Source organism: Ursus maritimus, unplaced genomic scaffold (genome assembly GCF_017311325.1).
Source record: "Ursus maritimus isolate PB19 unplaced genomic scaffold, ASM1731132v1 scaffold_4, whole genome shotgun sequence".
Classification (NCBI taxonomy): domain Eukaryota; kingdom Metazoa; phylum Chordata; class Mammalia; order Carnivora; family Ursidae; genus Ursus; species Ursus maritimus.
Window position 1 is genome coordinate 45469983 of NW_024426552.1, and position 17268 is coordinate 45487250.

General features: G+C 39.5%; 1 protein-coding gene and 1 long non-coding RNA gene across 3 annotated transcripts in view; one reads left to right on the top strand and one right to left on the bottom strand.

Moving 5' to 3' along the window:
- LOC103673252 overlaps nucleotides 1-4029 on the bottom strand; it is a 428647-nt gene extending 424618 nt beyond the window's left edge. For both annotated transcript variants that reach the window (XR_571351.2, XR_005832156.1), the window contains exon 1: nucleotides 3959-4029. This is a non-coding gene — a long non-coding RNA (uncharacterized LOC103673252). The remainder of the gene's footprint in view (nucleotides 1-3958) is intronic.
- COL8A1 (collagen type VIII alpha 1 chain) overlaps nucleotides 3903-17268 on the top strand; it is a 151150-nt gene continuing 137784 nt past the window's right edge. Inside the window, exon 1 of the mRNA XM_008702000.2 lies at nucleotides 3903-4038. The gene's annotated coding sequence lies outside the window, so the exon portion shown is untranslated. The remainder of the gene's footprint in view (nucleotides 4039-17268) is intronic.

Consider the following 17268-nt stretch of genomic DNA (forward strand, 5'->3'; position numbering starts at 1 on the left):
TACTCTGGGAGGGTCCTGCCTTTCTCTCTCCTTACAACCACACAGGGCACTGATAGAAATAGAGTCACCACTCTTTCTGCCACCTCACACAGGCCTCCAAGTCCGCAGGACAAAGACACTCCGATTTCTCTATTTCTAAGTACGCTAATGGCCCTAGACATACCATGCGCATTTAGCTGCAAAGCTATAAAGACACCATTCAAACAAAAGTGAAATCTTTTTTTTAATAGTTTTTTTCATCAAATGATGCTGGAGCAATGGATATCCTTACGCAAAAAAAAAAAAAAAAGTGAATCTAGAGGAAAAGTGAAATCTTAATAGTATGCCATTCTACTGTTCAAAAGTGTTGGATGACTTCTCATTGCCTACAGTACACAGCTCAGACTACTGAGGTGACATGTAAGGCCTCCCACAGGCTGATCCCACCTCTCCTTTCCTGTTTCTTAACCTCATTATTCTGCTACATAGACCCTTCCCTTTCAGTCATACTGGCCAATTCAATATCCCCCAAATATTCCTGTACCTTCCTCAGCTGAACACATCCTCTTCCTTGGCCTACTGTTTAACACCCATGTATCCAAACGCTACTTTTCATGGCTCAGCGCATTGCCAACTTCTCCTCTTTGCTACCCAACTAACAAAATTTCATGCAGAACAGATCTACATTCTTGTTTTCTTCAGCTTTGAATACCCCACACTGTCTGGTATTCATTCTTAATAAATATGTGTTAATTGATTAACTCCAAATAAGAAAAAAAAAAGGGGGGGTCCATATTTGAAGCTCTTTAAAATAAGGTAATAATCCGGAGCTGTTATTATATTATCCACACGATGCAAACTTCAGAGCATCTAATATGTTGTCATTGGATTCCTTTCTTTCCACAGAAGACCAAACTAGGTCATTTCAAACCTCAGTCACCTTCAGAGAGATTCTAGGAGGGCCCGCTAAGAACCAGCAAAGGAATCACATTCCTGGATTCCTTACTTGTTGTCCAGATCTGCTACTGAATCAGATTCAGGCAAGTGTGAACTGGAGAAATGAACTAATCATTAGCACCATCCAAACAAAATGAAAGGAGCTCTTTTGTTATGTTGGCTGGATATTCAGGTTTGAAAGGAGGGAGTAAAGGAAGAAAAAGCAGAAGAAAATTATAGCCATCAATTGCCTTCCCTTTGAATGTACTTTTCTTGCCTTTTCTGTTTCTTTTCTTTCTTTTTTTTTTTTTTTTACAACTATGTGATGGAACTGGAATATTTGGGAGGCATAAAATTAGGATTGAAAAGATGATTTGCTGTAATCTAATGAGGATATTTCCTAACATGTTTACCACCGAGATACTCCTCTAACTGGGTCTTGTTTAGTTTGTCCAGGATACATTTCTTTGCTAAATTAAAAAGTGCCAGAAGTGGTACCCTGCCTATAAAATGACATCTGATTTCAGAGGTCAGCTCCAGAATAGTCAATGCAGTCCTAATTCTAGGTCTAGTAACAAGAGTTATTCATTTCATAGACTTAATTTCATGGGTTTGGCCACATCCTTAAAAGACAAACATACTATTTGGAAAGAGGAAAACTGAGTTATGGAGGATGAGAAAAGAGTAAAACCAAATAGAAATAGGCAAGAAAAGTAATGTGAACATTCTAGCTTTCTAAGCATTCATTAATTCTTTTATTTCATTCATTAAACTAATAAATAGTGGCCATTTTCTATGTGTCAGTGCTCAGTAGTGTCATTTATTCAATTACATTATACATATCCATTGAGTACTTATTTTCTGCTAGCTAGTTAACCACTAGATATAACTTCTTTGCAGCCTAAAAGTTACCGAATATTAATTCAAATGGCGGGGGGACAGATATGAAAAATTATAAATAGTAAAACAAAGAAGCAATTCCCAAAAAATCATATCATCTGGAATAATTGTTCCAATGTCAAATTTGTCTATGATAAATTTTAAATTTTTCATCTGGTATATCACTAATCTTCCTTCATACCCCAGGCACATGGGGTTCTACTTTGTTGATTTCCACAGGTATCCAGTTGAGAATAAGCTTAGTTCCAAAGGAAGCAATGGAAGCTCTGGGCTCCAGAGGCAGACAGATGAGAATATGGCTATGTAAAAAACTAAATCCAGTGTAAACTTCACACGTGTGGAAACTCGTATTATTGTTACCCAAATGCCACTATTGAGCGTTTTCTTAATAGATTTCTTTAAATCCTTTTTTATAGTCGTGACCTTCTTTAGACCAATGGTTCTTACAGGGAGGAGAAAATTTTGCCTCCCTACCCCAGGGACATTTGGCTAAGTGTAGGGACATTTTCAGTTTCACCACTTAGGAAGGATGATGATACTGGCATCAGAGGTGTAGAGACCAGACTGCTCAACATTATGCAGTACACAGGAAAGGTCCCCACAACATCGAATTATCCAGCCCAAAATGTCATATTACCCTGTTTGAGAAACCCTGCTCTTGACCATTATTTTCCTTCTCTTGGAGCCTCGTAACTCTCAAAGATATCAGGATTGAGCTAGGCGTTTTATATGACATATCCATTGAGTACTTATTTTCTGCTAGCTAGTTAACCACTAGATACAACTAGTGGTGCACAGAGTTCACAAGCTTTGAAAGCTCAGTAGCTGTAACTCCCCATCTTGTAAGTTTGAGCTAGTCGCTTAACTCCTTTAAGATTCCCTTCTTTAAAAAAAAAAAAAAAAAAAAATCTACAGCATACTTACTTCATAAGGTTGTGGTTAACACTGAATCAAGTTTTCTATCTCTCTCTATATAGATATATTTATGTAAAGAGCTATTGAGTAAAAGTCCTCTTATTCTTCCCAGACCACTTACCCCACCCCACCCCTCCCTTTCCCTTCTCAATACCCCCCCTTCCTCAAGGCTCGGGTTCTCTTTTTTTAAATGTTTTAATTCCTTTGGTGGCAGAAATCAAGCTTGGGCTCGGAAGTGAGTCACCACTCAGCAGCTAAAGGAGCTTGTTTTTCTTCCTCTGAATGTATTCCTTAAGAATTTCAGCCTGATCCTTCAGCCGTTTGTTGGTTGAATCCTCTCTTAATGTTTAAGACACACAGAGAGTGAGCTATGGCACCAAGACATTTTCCAATTGTTAGGAATGAAAGTTTTTTAAATACCGAAAATAACCAGAGGGCAGAATCCTGAAATCCTGTTACCTAAGCAGATGCTGGAGGACCGAGGTTGGTTTTGAGGCTCCTTTCTCCACAAGCCAATCTCCGCTGATCCTCCCCAACCTTTGCTGGATTTACCTTAACGCTGCAGAAGTCTCAAGGGGGGCCTCTGGATGCTGCATGCTACCGGCAGCACTGGGAGACCTTTCTCGTCAAATAAGCACTGCCGGGAGTGAGGACTGGAGGGCGGGTTTTACCGGCGGCTGGCGAGCCGCCAGCACTTGGGCTGTGCTCCTCGGACGCCCAGCTGCCCCTCCTTGGCCTCACTTAAGAACCTTCCGTTTTCCTGAACCGTTATTTAGTTTTTCAAAGTCACAGAAAACACCTTTAGTCCTAACAGTCACCCACAACTCCCCTCTTAAAATAAAAAATAATAATAAAAGGTCACACAAAAACAGAAAATAATCCAATTCCCCTTTCCTTCCAGACCGTGCGTGTTTATCTCTGTCTCCTATTCATTTTCTCCCCAACCCTTTTTCCCTCTGTGGTCTACATGCCTTTCCCCTATTGCTCTTCGTTCCCTCTTTTCTCTTTCTCTTTCTCCCTCCCTCTCCTGTTTCCATTTCTTCCACCGCTTCTACACCCCCGCCCCGTCTCTCCTCCCTCTTTCGGGCTCCTGCTCTGCCCTCTCCGCCCCTCCCCAGAGAAGAGTGTCCAGCTCCTCCCGGGGCTGCCCGCCCGCCGCTCCTTTCCTGCCCACCTACTATGAGGAGCAGCTCCTCCCACCTGCCCATAAAAGCCAAGTGCATGTTACCAGCAGCCGATCAGAGCACTTTCCCGGTCCTCTCCTGTGGGAGCCCCCTGAGCCTTTCTCCTGGATCTTACGTGCTCAAGGTAAGACAACACTCCTGCAGGCATCTGACCTACTAGGGGTTGCTGCGGGGGTGGGAAGTAAGTCTCCTCTGGTCAACACGCTTACTGTTTGGTTCGAGCTGACTCTTTCGGATGCCAGATCAGCTGCTCCTTTAACTAGCAACTGGTTTGAAAACAAACTTCTGTTTGAACGGTAAAATAAAAGTTCATTTTGGGCAGAAACAGCAGCAGAAATACTGCAAAAACCTTCTCTTTTTTTAAATCACTTTTCCCCCTTTGCCGACTGTTGCTGAAGTTAAAATGTATCTGTGTGGGGTGTTTTACTGACGCTTTTCATTGTAAATATTTCATATATCAGTGGGGCAAGGAAAACTTTGTCCCATTGTCAAAAATGTACTTTAAAAGAACACAATTAGTTTCCTAAAAATAGCACAGTCAAAAGGTCTGCTAACAATTTTGCGATGTTTTCCAAACCCCCTAAGACCGCTTCTGTGAGTCCTTTAAAAAGTATCTTTCCAGGTTTAAGCGCTTGGAAAAAATGATGTGAACGGGTGCCCTTTGCACAGGGATGGTAATCAGGTGGCTGGTAGATAGGAAAGAACAAATCCAAATTTACAAGCTGGGGCAAAATGTGCTCTCACAAAGCTAACTTTTCAAGACTTTTCTAAAATGAGAATTGTGTTGGAACCAAGAAAGTGTATAAAAGAACTTCATGAATTTCTATACATACACCTAAACATAAAGCGTTTCAATATGTTTCACAGCAAGAGAAAAATAGAGGCCAGATTATACAATTCTTCTGTGTACACCAAACGGTTGTAAAGAAAGATCAGCTCAAAGGCTTTGGAAGTTTGAACCCTGCTTGCCACCTTCTTTTCCCTCATCTAGTGAATTAAAATTGACCTGATTAGCACCCGGTTCTCAGAGCTATCCAGTGTTTAAGCTCCCATCACATGTAAAGACTGCTATATCTTCCTATTTCTGAGGTCGAGGAAAGAGTACCGTGCGTGCACCTGTGACAGGAAAAACGTACTCCACAGCTACTTCTGTAAAAACCAGACACTTGGTCCATGAAGTTTGCCGTCAAAATCTGTGGGCTGTGTGGGATGAAACTCTCTCATGTGGGAGAAAAACCCTCTTCAAATATTTCCTTTGGGGAATTAATTGCACAAGACCGCTTAGAGAAGGCAAACCAAAGCTGGCAGTCAGGAAACCAAACCACTATTTCAGCCCTTAAGGTTCTTAAAGTAAAAGAGGAAAAGTTTCACTTTTTTTTTCTTTTTTGGTTTGTTTATATGTTTCACTTAAAAACGGGAAACTCACCAAAGCTGTAAATAATTCTTCACTATTAAAGAAAGTAGAATCATCGGAAGATTAACGGAGTGTCCTTCCAGCCTTTGCTCAGTATCATTAGCATATCAAAAGAAATAATAAAGATATATTAAAATTCTGTTGGCATGGAGGGAATTCAGTGCTATTATTCAAATGAAAGACTTACAGTAAAGCTTTCTGTCATGCAAAATTTTGCTTCATTGGAAAAAATTATTGCAAGGAGTGTGGTTTCCTTAAAGAAAATGATATAAAATTACTATTGGCTGATAATATGTGACCTGAGCATATTAAAATACCTTTCATCTCGAGCCACAGCGCAGACTGCTTGCTTCATATCTGATGTAAGTGGGTAATCAACCACAACAAGAGCACAGGTATGAGACAAGGCCAAACCAAGTGTGTGGCATGTCCAAGTTAATTCTTCTTTTATGGTAGTGCCGGACTCACGCCATCATCACAAGGGTGAAAATACACTACTTCATTCACCAGATTTCCCTTGAGGGAAGTTATCTTTTCTGAGAGAAGAAAAAAAAAAAAGTGCTCCCAACGTAAAAGAGCTCCTGTTATTCCTAAATTTGGGGATGAAAAGTGTTCTCCCAGAGTCTGCTTCTGCTTTTCCTGGCAGCTGATCCACTCTACCAGCTATGAACCACTTAAGAGTAACTGCCTTCCCCTTGTGCCATCAAGTTCAACACCCTAAATAACTGGGTGAGATCACAGAGATCCCTCATGACCTAACTTTCCCAGGGCCCTTTACTGGACTTTTAAAGTGATTCTTTCCCTATAGTATACACATGAGGCACAATGACTCTCGTCTTAAGTTTTTAGAAAAAGCAGGTTTGGAGTTTTATGTAGTTACCCCAACATCTCCCCTTTGCACTGGATATGGAGACCTCACATGAGTCTTCTCTTTATGCCATTATATAGCCACTCCTGGATTGGGTACATGGCCATACCTAAGTGACACCATTCCAGCAGACTTGCCCGACTCCTTTAATGTTTCTCAAAAAAGTAAAAAGAAACAGCCTCCTGTTTCACTGGAGACACAGGGAAGGTATTCCACCGATTTTGAGGGCCGGCTATCCTTAGGGAAACACACATTTGAGATTTTCTACTATTCTCACAATTCTAAAGTGATATTCTTTCCATGACCAGCAAGTATATCCTACTTTTTTCCATTTGTGCTACAAAAATCAAAGAGAAGAGAATGGGGATGACAACTGAGAGTGAAGCGGGAGGTATCTCTCCTAGAAAGTGCCCTGGGAGAAGAGAAAGAGCAGAATCTCTGTTACAAACGCAACTTCTTTTTGCCTTTACCGATGTGGGACATGAAGAGATGCGGAGGGGCAAATATTCATATGTAATCTTGGCCTCTGTCTTAAATCAATAAGAGTATTTACACTAATACGTTAAGATCCGTCTCTGCTGTGCCCTTCTCAAAAGAGAATAGCCCACTTCTAAAGACCAAAATGATTTCAGGTATACCCACCATTAAAACCCATAGGACTTTGCCAGTTACAATTTTAAAAACTGTATTATGAGTATAAAAACCCTCAGAACATTAACGGGTGGTTCACATCAACAAGCCCACCCCTAACTTTTCCAAAGGGCCCAAAGTTGGGTAATTATTTGCAAGTGAGAAGTTAGAAGCAACAGTTTACTCCTTCTTATCTATGGTCACGCACTTTGATATGGCAACTTGCAGAGTGATTGAGATACAGACCTATTTCCCAACCTCTGGGCCTCCCAGTAATCCTCTGAAAACCAGGTCTTTCTTCATGCACTGGCTTCCTTCTCTTCCACCAAGTCTTCATAAACATACATATGCATAATTTAAAGAAGGTACAGATCTTGAGATCAGAACCCAGTCTTCTGAGAGGTGCACTGTTCTAATTATTGAGCTAAAGGAAAAACAGAAGGAGGGGAAAGGAGGAGGTTAAAGGGAGAATGAATGCTCTTTGGAATTTAGAGAATGTTTTACTTTAGCATTTTGTGAAATGGACCTCTTACTACCCAAAGCATCTAGAACTTAAAAAAATAAATAAAATTTTTAAAAAAGACCAGCTCACTAGTTGTTGCAAAATGCTAAGGTTATAATGAAAAAGATCTTCCTATGACCTGGCAGTCATTAACAGCAGTTTACACCCGACAGTACTGAATGAGGCCTCTGCTAAACTTGCCTTTTCCAGAGAGGCAAGGAGTGAAGAGTGGGAAAGAAAAGTAACCGCATTTCAGCACCAACAGAGAAGCCACTAATCAGACATTCCACTATCGCTTTGGTAACTATGTTTGCTGTTTAAGGAAGGAGGTTCTTTACAGTCTATCCTCAAGCAAATAGATTTGCAGGAAGGGGGTTAGAGGGAGTCACACAGGGTCGGAATGTCTATAATCTGGGGGCCCTGTGGACGCAAATCCACAAAGCCATTGAAATTGCATGGAATCAAACTGAAGTAACTGAAACAAAAATGTTCCTGAAAACTGATTATAGAGAGTAATCAGCTAAAATAATACTGAATTCTAACTGTTCAATGTAGCATAACAGCAAAAGCAATGCACCACACCTTTAGCTGATTATATACAATACTGAAATACACCTGACGGTTCACCTTCAATCTCCTCTGTTAATTTTGGGTTCACTGCCATGGTTCTTCCTAGAAAATGAAAACTTCCCTTCTCTCCTTCAGCACAAGATTTGCAGATGCATTCATGGACCCCCTGTAGTACCCACTTTTTTCTTTCAGTGGAAGAAATCTCTTTTCAATTATTACAGATCAAGTTTCTGGAGTACCACTCATACCTGTGGATTTTCTCATTACCAAAAGTCTCATACTTCTCTTAAACAGGATGTAATTTTCACTCCAGCAAAAAAGAAGGCTTTACATTTTTATAAACCTTAATTAATCCATCTAGAAGAAAGGTAATTTAAAATTGCTATTGCCTCCAACAGGCCCCTCTGAATGACGTTTCTAAACACTTTATCTAGTCCCTATTCTAATTTCTTGGGTATTACACTTAGAGAATCACAGAATATAAACACTGGAAGGATCTTTGGAGCTAATTTTAACTGAAGTCAATTTTACAGGTGAGAAAAGGTCAGAGAGGTTGATGTCATGCCCAAGGTCACACAGACATGTGAAGTAGAACTAGGGCTACAGTTCAGATAGCCAGACTCTCTGAACAATGTTCTATCTTGGATAACCATAGTGTGTTTTCCCCATATAGTATGTTCGAACATGTCTTAAAATGTGGTTCCAATATTTATGTGACAGAACGAATGTATTATTTTGTGATGTTTCATAGCATAACTTCTTCTTCTCCCACCCAATAGACAATGTGTTGGCACTATAACCACCTTACTTCTTACCAGGTCTTTAATAAGGAAATAAAGGCCAAATACACATAAAGAGCAACCAGAGGAAAGTTTGAGACACAAAGGGATTAAGGGGTGTAAGCATGAAATATGTCATGTCAGAGGAAAGGGGTCAAGGGCCCAAGAGTGTAGAGACAAGATAGTGCAGCTAAGAGGGCTCATTCTGTCTTAGACAGAAGAGGGAGAAATTCTAGAGTTTTGAGGTGCTGAAGAAGAGATATTTTAATATGTCTGATCCAAGAGTCTCTCAAATGTTTGGGAGATAAAATCCTATTTAGGTCAGGCTCCTTTCGGTACAATGCCATTTGAGGACTGACTCACATGGGTAAAAGCTTTACAAGTATTACATCTTAAAATTCTTCTTAACCCTTGACTGGGAAAAGAGCCTCATTTGACCTCTGACTCAACTGACCTAACATACTAACTCCATAGATGTCAAGTCATCAAAATGTTCTCTAGTAAGATAACGATACAATTTTGGGTGATACATAAAGTTATCCAACACAGAAAATGATGAAGGTAGAAAAGAATATTCTTGTACCATTTCTGCAAATAATTTACCCTGAATCAGGGGACAGATGTTACCCCCAGATGCTTCTTCACTTTCCTCTAAAGCCTGACAATTGTTTGCATATCTTTGAAATAGTACTTGTGTTTCTGAAATTGATTTATTGTATGTTAAAATTTACATAGTCTATGACTAAGCATCATCGTGAAAGCATTCTTTTAAGTAAGTCTCTTGAAGACTGCCTCGCTTAAGCTCTCTATTGATGTGTTTACATCACAGGATATTTAGGCATTGGCATCATTTGATGTGCTGAGATTAAAGACAATCACTTCATGTGCTACTTTTCCAACTCTAACTGAATAGGCCTGGGTGTGGGTGTCAGCTGTTGGCTTCTCCAGGAAATAAAATGTGTCCAGCCTGTTGGGGCACTTCTCCAGTCCTCTCTCTCAGCTAGATAAAACAGCTGTTTTTCTGAAAGTCTGGGCCAGTGACCTCCATAATCCAGACTTCATGTATGGCTGGTTTATGCAGAAATTATGCTACCCGGCAGCAGAGGGGTAAGTCACAACTGCCTTCAGTTCAACAGGAAGACAGTGAATCTTAAGAACTGGTTCAAGAGCATTGTCCTGGGGCAGCTGGGAGACATTCTGGCAGCTATTATCCTGTTTGGTATGTTCCTCCAACGATCCTGCCACATGCACTCAAAAGATAAACCTAAACTTGGTTCATAAATTCAAAGTGGTGACTGTACATCATTCTATTTCCTTAAAGATCTTTACTTACTGATAATGTAGTCTTAAAATCCAGCAGTCATGGTGCTCATCGGTGCTATAAATCCATACAAGTGGCCTCTTGTTAAAAGGCAGACGCAAGATAAGTTAAAAACTGATGTGAAGGGAGACACTAGATTGAGCTAAGAATTTGTGGCTTAGGTGGCCAAAATCGAGGTTGGAAAAATAACACATAAAAAGAGATCTGCAGCAAAAATATGCTATTGGATCCATAACTCCTGATTTTACAACGTGTCTAGGTCCCCTCTTAGCTCCCAGTTTATTCCAATCAAATGTTCAAATGAGTGGGGAGGAAAGTCAATGACCAATAGAGGGAGCCACGGGGCTGAGTGTCTCAAAAAAAACCTGACTTGTTCCCAGAGGGGGCCTTTAGATTTGAATTTTTCTGATAAAAGGCAGAGCCAGGTGTCCTTTGTAACCAGTGGCTGAAATGTACTATAGGAGTGTATCACATTGTTGGTTTTCTTTAAAAAAAAAAAAAAAAAAAAACAATTTAAGCCTCTAGGAATAAATCACCTGCGTTTCAGCAATGCCAGAAATTTCCAGACTTATAGAGGTTTATTTGAAAGAAAACCAATCTTAGAAAATGTTCTTTCCAAGGCCACCACCAGCCAAGACTAAATGCTCAACTCAGTAAAAAACAAACCCTGGAAGCTGGGGGTCAGTGAGAGGATGGCAGGGAAGCTCAAGCGCTGAGAGTTCAGGAGCGTGCAAGGGGAGTCCTGGTGCCCTGCCATGACTAGAACCTCCTGTCAACAGGCGCGGGAAGGGAGCCGGGAGGAAGAAAGAGGCAGAAAGGGGCCAAACAGGGTTCTCGGAGATGGCCCCGAACCCGCACTCCTGGATCCAGGTCTCTAAGGAGCAGCCAGGGCCTTGCCGAGACCGAAGTGAATACGTTTCTGTTGAACATTTCCATTGCACAGCTGTGTTGGGGATGGCTTGTTAAGACTTGAGACACTTGCATCATTCAGAACCCTTTGGGGGATAGAGATCAATTAGGACCATAAAAGAAAAATCCCTGGCACACCAGAGAAAAGCTGCTTGCTTTGTACAACTTATGACATTCACAGTAATACAGAGCAGTCCTCTTTCTAAGTCTATTTCTGATGTCAATAGGGAGGAACCTGTGAAGTTGGTATGCATGTGGCCTAAGAAACCCCCATTCGAGAAAATCTTGTGTTTTAATCTCAAAATCACCTTACTCTTTCTGGGGTCTTAGGAAAGTCATTAATCATCTCTGCGCCTTAATGTATTTATCTTAAATAGAACTGTTTCCAAATAACCACTCCCTTTATCATTTAGAGACACTTAAGGTCTTGCTAATTACTTTGCAGGATGACGCTACTTAAGCATACATTGTTACCGTTACTTATATGGATTATACTCAACACCTGGTAATGGCTCATGACATTTAAGCAGAAATCAAGTTAAAATGGAATAAAATTCCAAATAAGCACATAACCTTTCAAGATGTAGCAAGAGCATTTTTGTTTCTTAAAATACAAAGGATAATTCCTAATGTCTCAAAGAGCCAGCCAAGGTCAAGGGTAAATAGAAAAGGGAAAAGAAACAATTAAATTATGGCTTAAGAGTCTCAAAAGGCCTCAATGTTCACTTCTGCATAGTTTGACATCAGTTAAAAGCTAATTCCCCCCCACACACAAAAAAGTTTTTGTGGTTTTAAGATTCTATTTTAACTAAAGAAAGATGATATTTTTAATAATGATGTTGTATTATGTAAAATCTGAATATCGCTTCAACATTTAACAAAGTGTGTTTCAAAAAACAGTAGTACCTGAGATATTAATATGTGTTTATACAGAAAAAGCTTCTACAGTCAAATAAGTTTAGAAATACTCAATGAAACAACATGATTAGTTTAATTCACTGCAAGACTTCACAAAGACCTTAATATGCTAATTATATTTTCATTTTTCAAAAATGTTACACTGAATAGTGTACCTTAAACTTATTTGCTGACAAATCTTCCCAACTTGAGAGCATCTCTTGGGACTGATATTCTATGGAACAACTTGGGAACAGTTTAGAAGTCACTGCTCTACTTTATCATTTCAAGATCTACTGGGACGTGGTAATTTCAGTGTCACTAGTTATTATGTAATACAGATTGAGTGTCAGTATAGCTTATGTGCTATGTCAGATCATAAAGTGAGAAACAATCCCCGTATAATTTCCAAACCCAGGTGAAAAAGGAACAACAACAAAAAAAATGAGCATGTCTTGGTTTAATGGCTCAGTTCTTCATAATAAAAATAATAGCAGAAATGCCAGAATAATTTAAGGTTTTAAAAATCTAGAAAGATAGATGATAAGAAGGAAGGAAGCAAGGAGATTGGACAGATTAAAATGATTTCTTCCTTCCCTCTTCTTTCCCATTGTCTAGAGATTGTGTATAAATAGAGAAATGACCATCAATAAGCAATAAGTTCAGTAAACAAGGAGCCTACATAATTTCATAAATTAGCTCAACAATCCCTGATCTGATAATTCTGTGTCACCTTAACCAGTATTAATAACTAAGGTCATTAGCCAAACTTCTTCCCTGAGAATTTACTTTCTCACCATAAATAGGGAGCTAATTCCTATAATAGGATCACACTTACTAGTATTCTAGTATATCTTGCTATATCAGGGATTATTTGGTTTATTGATGACACTCAGACCTCCAACCCCTATCAAATCCCCTATTTCTCTTAGGGCCATACTCTGGGAATTCTCTTTCTCCTTCACAAAGATAATGCCCAGAGATCAGTATCCTAAAATTGTCAGACTGGAGCATCCTCTCCTTTAAGAAAACTAGTAGTTCACAATCATCCAAAGGAGCAACTCAAACTCATCATTAGTAGTTATAGTAATACACAATATTGATTGAGTGTCTAACAGGATCACACATTGTATCATTATCTCCATTCTTTAAATCAGCCCTACAAGAGCTGTATTATCATTCTCAATTTAAAGACAAGAGAAATGGAGCCTCTACTTGGTCAAGCAACTTGCCTAGGGTCACACAGCTAGCAAGTGGCAGAGCCAGTATTCCCATCAAGGTCACACTCCACACTGCTCCTCCATGCTGCCTTTCATAGTGTCTTCTAGTGTCATAAAAGGAAGAAAAAACATCAATTCCCTGTGACAATGCCTCTGACTCATAAAGAAAGTGAGAGAATTCCAGTGGCTCTGTTCCTAGACACTGCCGACTGGCTCTGTTTCTTGTTTAATACTGTGATTTTAATTTCTTTTTCTTTTCTGTATTTTTTTCCTAAAAGCATGCTGTCATTTTGGAGCCAAAAAAGTAAGGGCTGTGTAACTAGAAAAACCAAAAAAAAAAAAAAAAAAAAAACCTATCATTTCTCCCTAGAGTATTTTGTAAGGGGTAAGGTTTCTCCATAAATTCTCCCCAAGTGATCCCAAGTTGCTTGGCATCAGTCTGGGAGAGAGAGTGACAACCTAGCATGTCATTTCTAAGGCAGCAGAAATTCCCATGATTATATGAGGAACAGACAGAACAAAGGCATTACAGCATGTTAAACGAACTTGAATCTGGCTCATCAGATCATTCTTTTTGGCGTTACTTTTATTATCATCCATAGCCAGATGATGAGAGTCAAGACAACTTAAATGATTCCCTCAAGCCATGTGAGTCACCTTTAAAAAAAGTCTATATTGTCTACACCTGCTGCTTAACCAGCAGTGAGGGTATAAATGGAAATAAGTATACCTCGAGCCCTTCCTTTGTGTGGTGCCAAAGACAAAAGAAGAAACAAGGGCTAGTGCTTTCCATATGGTCACATTCTAAATACTTTTTTTTGGTTTTGTACTTGATCTTCCCTCTCTGCATGTGGTACTTCCTGCGTACCTACTGAATTAATTTGTACTCCTCCTCCAAAATTCAGGTCAGGTATCTTCTGCTTGGAGAAGATATGCCTGCAACCCGCCTGCCCCAGGCTGCCTTGCACACCTCTGCCATGCTCCCTAGCACTCTGTGCACAGCCATTATGGCCATGCCCTCGCTGTAACAGCACCAGCCTGTTCTACGGGCAAGACTGTGAGATCCTTGCAGAAGGATTCAGGTCTTCTTCATCTCTGCACCCTCAATAGTTAACACATAATAGGAACCTAATAAATCTGAAAAGAAGGAAAGGAAGAAAGCAACAGGGGAATAGAATACAGTGATGGTGAATGAGAAGCCTCTAAATATGCTTTGCTCCATCCCCATAGATTGTTCCAAGAAAACACAGTTTTGCCTAAGTCCATTCACACCCCTGCATATACATACAGTATTACTAGAATGACACTTTTTTGTACAGCGTTAACACCTCTGGAGCTAACCATGCGGCCCAAGATGAACTCCCATTGGTACGCTAATATTAAACACTGGCCTTCTAGCTACTGAATTACATAAGAAAAAAATTATTTGTTGGGTGGTGCCACTGTCCCAGGACTGACAGTACTCTGCTCAGAACTATTAGTGACATTATGAAACATGGAACAAACACCTTAACTTGCCAGTCAGGCTATTATTCCCCCAACCAACCTCTTCCCTTTTCTCTACTGAGTGCCCCACATTGTTCTTTACACTTGCCAAAATAACCATAAATTCAAAGTCTTTTTAAAGTCTTCCCAAATACCGCAGCCTGCATTGATCCTTCTCTATTCTCAATTGACAAGCAGTTACTATAAATGTCACTTACATGTTGCCTGTACACTATATTGAAGAAATCAGAGCTGTCTGCTAGAATAATCCATAGTGATGAAAATGTGCTCTATCTGAGCTACCCGGTGTGATAGCCACCAACCACATACTGGCACCTGAGCACTTGAAATGTGGCGAATGCAATTGAGGTCCTAAATTTTTAAATTTTATTTTATTATAATCTCCTTAAATGTAAAAGCAAATAAACACATGTGGATAGTGCCTACTGTATTGGACAGCATAAAATATTTAAGCTTTCATGCGCCACATCTTGTATCCCTTGATGAGCATATGAACTACTGAAAAAATTGAATAAGATGCTTTATGTATCCCAAGTGAATGCCATGACCACAGTAGTGTTCTTTAAACACTGTGTTCAGTGTATTGCTTCCCCACCATGCCTGCCTCTGTTGTATTATCTTAAAGAAGTCCTCTTCCCTACATATATAATTTTAATAAAATACTACAGATAGTATATCCTTTTTTTTTTTTTTTTTTTAGTGGCTTTAACTCACACAGAATGGCACTGTATTGTTATCTGGATCCTTTATCACTATACAAACAAAATAAGATAAAGAATGATTTGAACGGAGTCTTTCCAAAAGGAAGTTCCATTATTCATTGCCATCTCTTCTTTATTCCCTTTTGTGGGAAAAACATGTTTAAATACCTACTCATAGAATTGCCTCAGTTTTCAATATGACTGTTTCTACAGAGAAAGACTGTCCTGAGGTATCTGAAACAAGTTTAGTAAGAGATTTTTGCTTTTATCTCCCCCTGAAACCCCATGGCTTTCTGAAGGAAGGTAGTTCTTTATCATAGATTTTCCCAGAGCATTCTTGTCTCTATTTCTAGTGAACAACCTGAGGCTCTTTGAAGAAGGCTAAACCGTCTACCAGAAGGTCAAGGGAGGTCACATGTTTTTGGAATTTAACAATGATGTGCCCCTGGCACTTGCTGGTTTACCAACGGCCCTTCAGGAATCATCATGCCAACAGGCCAACCATGCAATAAAATCTTGTGCCTGGCAAAGCCTAGAGCAAAGTGATCAAACAGCCTGGCTGCAGATTAGATTCTAACTTACTAATAAGGCTTCAGAAAATAAACCAAAGTGAGTCTTTAACTGCAACAGTTTACAGGAGATGTTTAATGATTTCGGAGGTCGGCCACCCCGCATGCCTTCCTTCTGACTCAGGGAAGAGTGGGACAGGGGCAGAAGACACGCTCAAGAAGCCACAGCAATCAGCTGTATCTTTTCCATTTGCAGCTAAGTTTATTTGGAGTGACTGGAAAAACTTTCAATGAAAACTTTTTTTAAAATAATAAAATAAAAGAATTCACCCAGCTATCATGAGCCAGACAACATCGAGAAATAATTATGGGTGTGTATTTTCCCCTGCCTTGTAAAGTATTTACAAATTACAGCATGAGCAAGCTCTAAAGTAAATGGTAAAGATAGCAATAACATTTAACTTGTAAATTTTTTATATTTAGCCATAAAAGAATCACCATGTGTTTAAATCACATTTGAATACGTATAAATAAAATTCTCATCTGCAGACATGAGCCAGTGGCTAAAGAAAGAATCCATGACTCCCTTTCAACACAACAAGAACACTGGAGAAGCTTAGTACCTTGTTTTTATAAAACAGAATTCATTATCACCACATCAGCAAAAGTGTTAGTAAGTATCTCAATTTGGGAACTTTTAAAATGAAGAGAATGATACTGACAAGAATAAACTCTATAGAGAAATTTACTGTTTATGATGCGTTTATATACATTCTTTCATTCGAATTAGATAGAGGAAGAGTTTACACATTTTACACATGAGACAGTGGAGGCTTAGAAAGGTTAAGTAAATTTCACATCATTTAGATATTGAACGTTGGAGCTAGAATGTGAACTTGGATCATTCTCCTCCTGAAGCCCTCGTCTTTCTGCTAATTCAGGCGGAGCCTTAACAGTATCACATCCAGAGTATCTTGGCAGCATAAATCAGAAACTATAGCAAAGGAAAGTAGAATGATCTATAAGAGTTGATATGCAGGATTCAGTGATTAAGAATATGCTTTTCAGGGCACCTGGGTGGCTCAGTCGTTAAGCATCTGCCTTCGGCTCAGGGCGTGATCCCAGCATTCTGGGATCGAGCCCCACATCAGGCTCCTCTGCTATGAGCCTGCTTCTTCCTCTCCCACTCCCCCTGCTTGTGTTCCCTCTCTTGCTGGCTGTCTCTGTCAAATAAATAAATAAAATATTAAAAAAAAAAAAAAAGAATGTGCTTTTCAAGAAGATAGAATTCATAAGATATTATTCAACAATAGAAACAATTAATGTGTATTGAGGATTTACTCTGTGTCAAGCAGAATGCTGAAGCTTTTTTTTTTTTTTCATTTTATCCTGATCACTTTCGTTATAAACAGGAAACGATGGCACTTAAATCACTCCCTTAAAGTCACATAGCTGTAAGTAAAGGACCCAGAACATAAAACAAGTAGATCAGATCCTGAGCTCTCCTCTTTAACTGCTCCTTTTATCC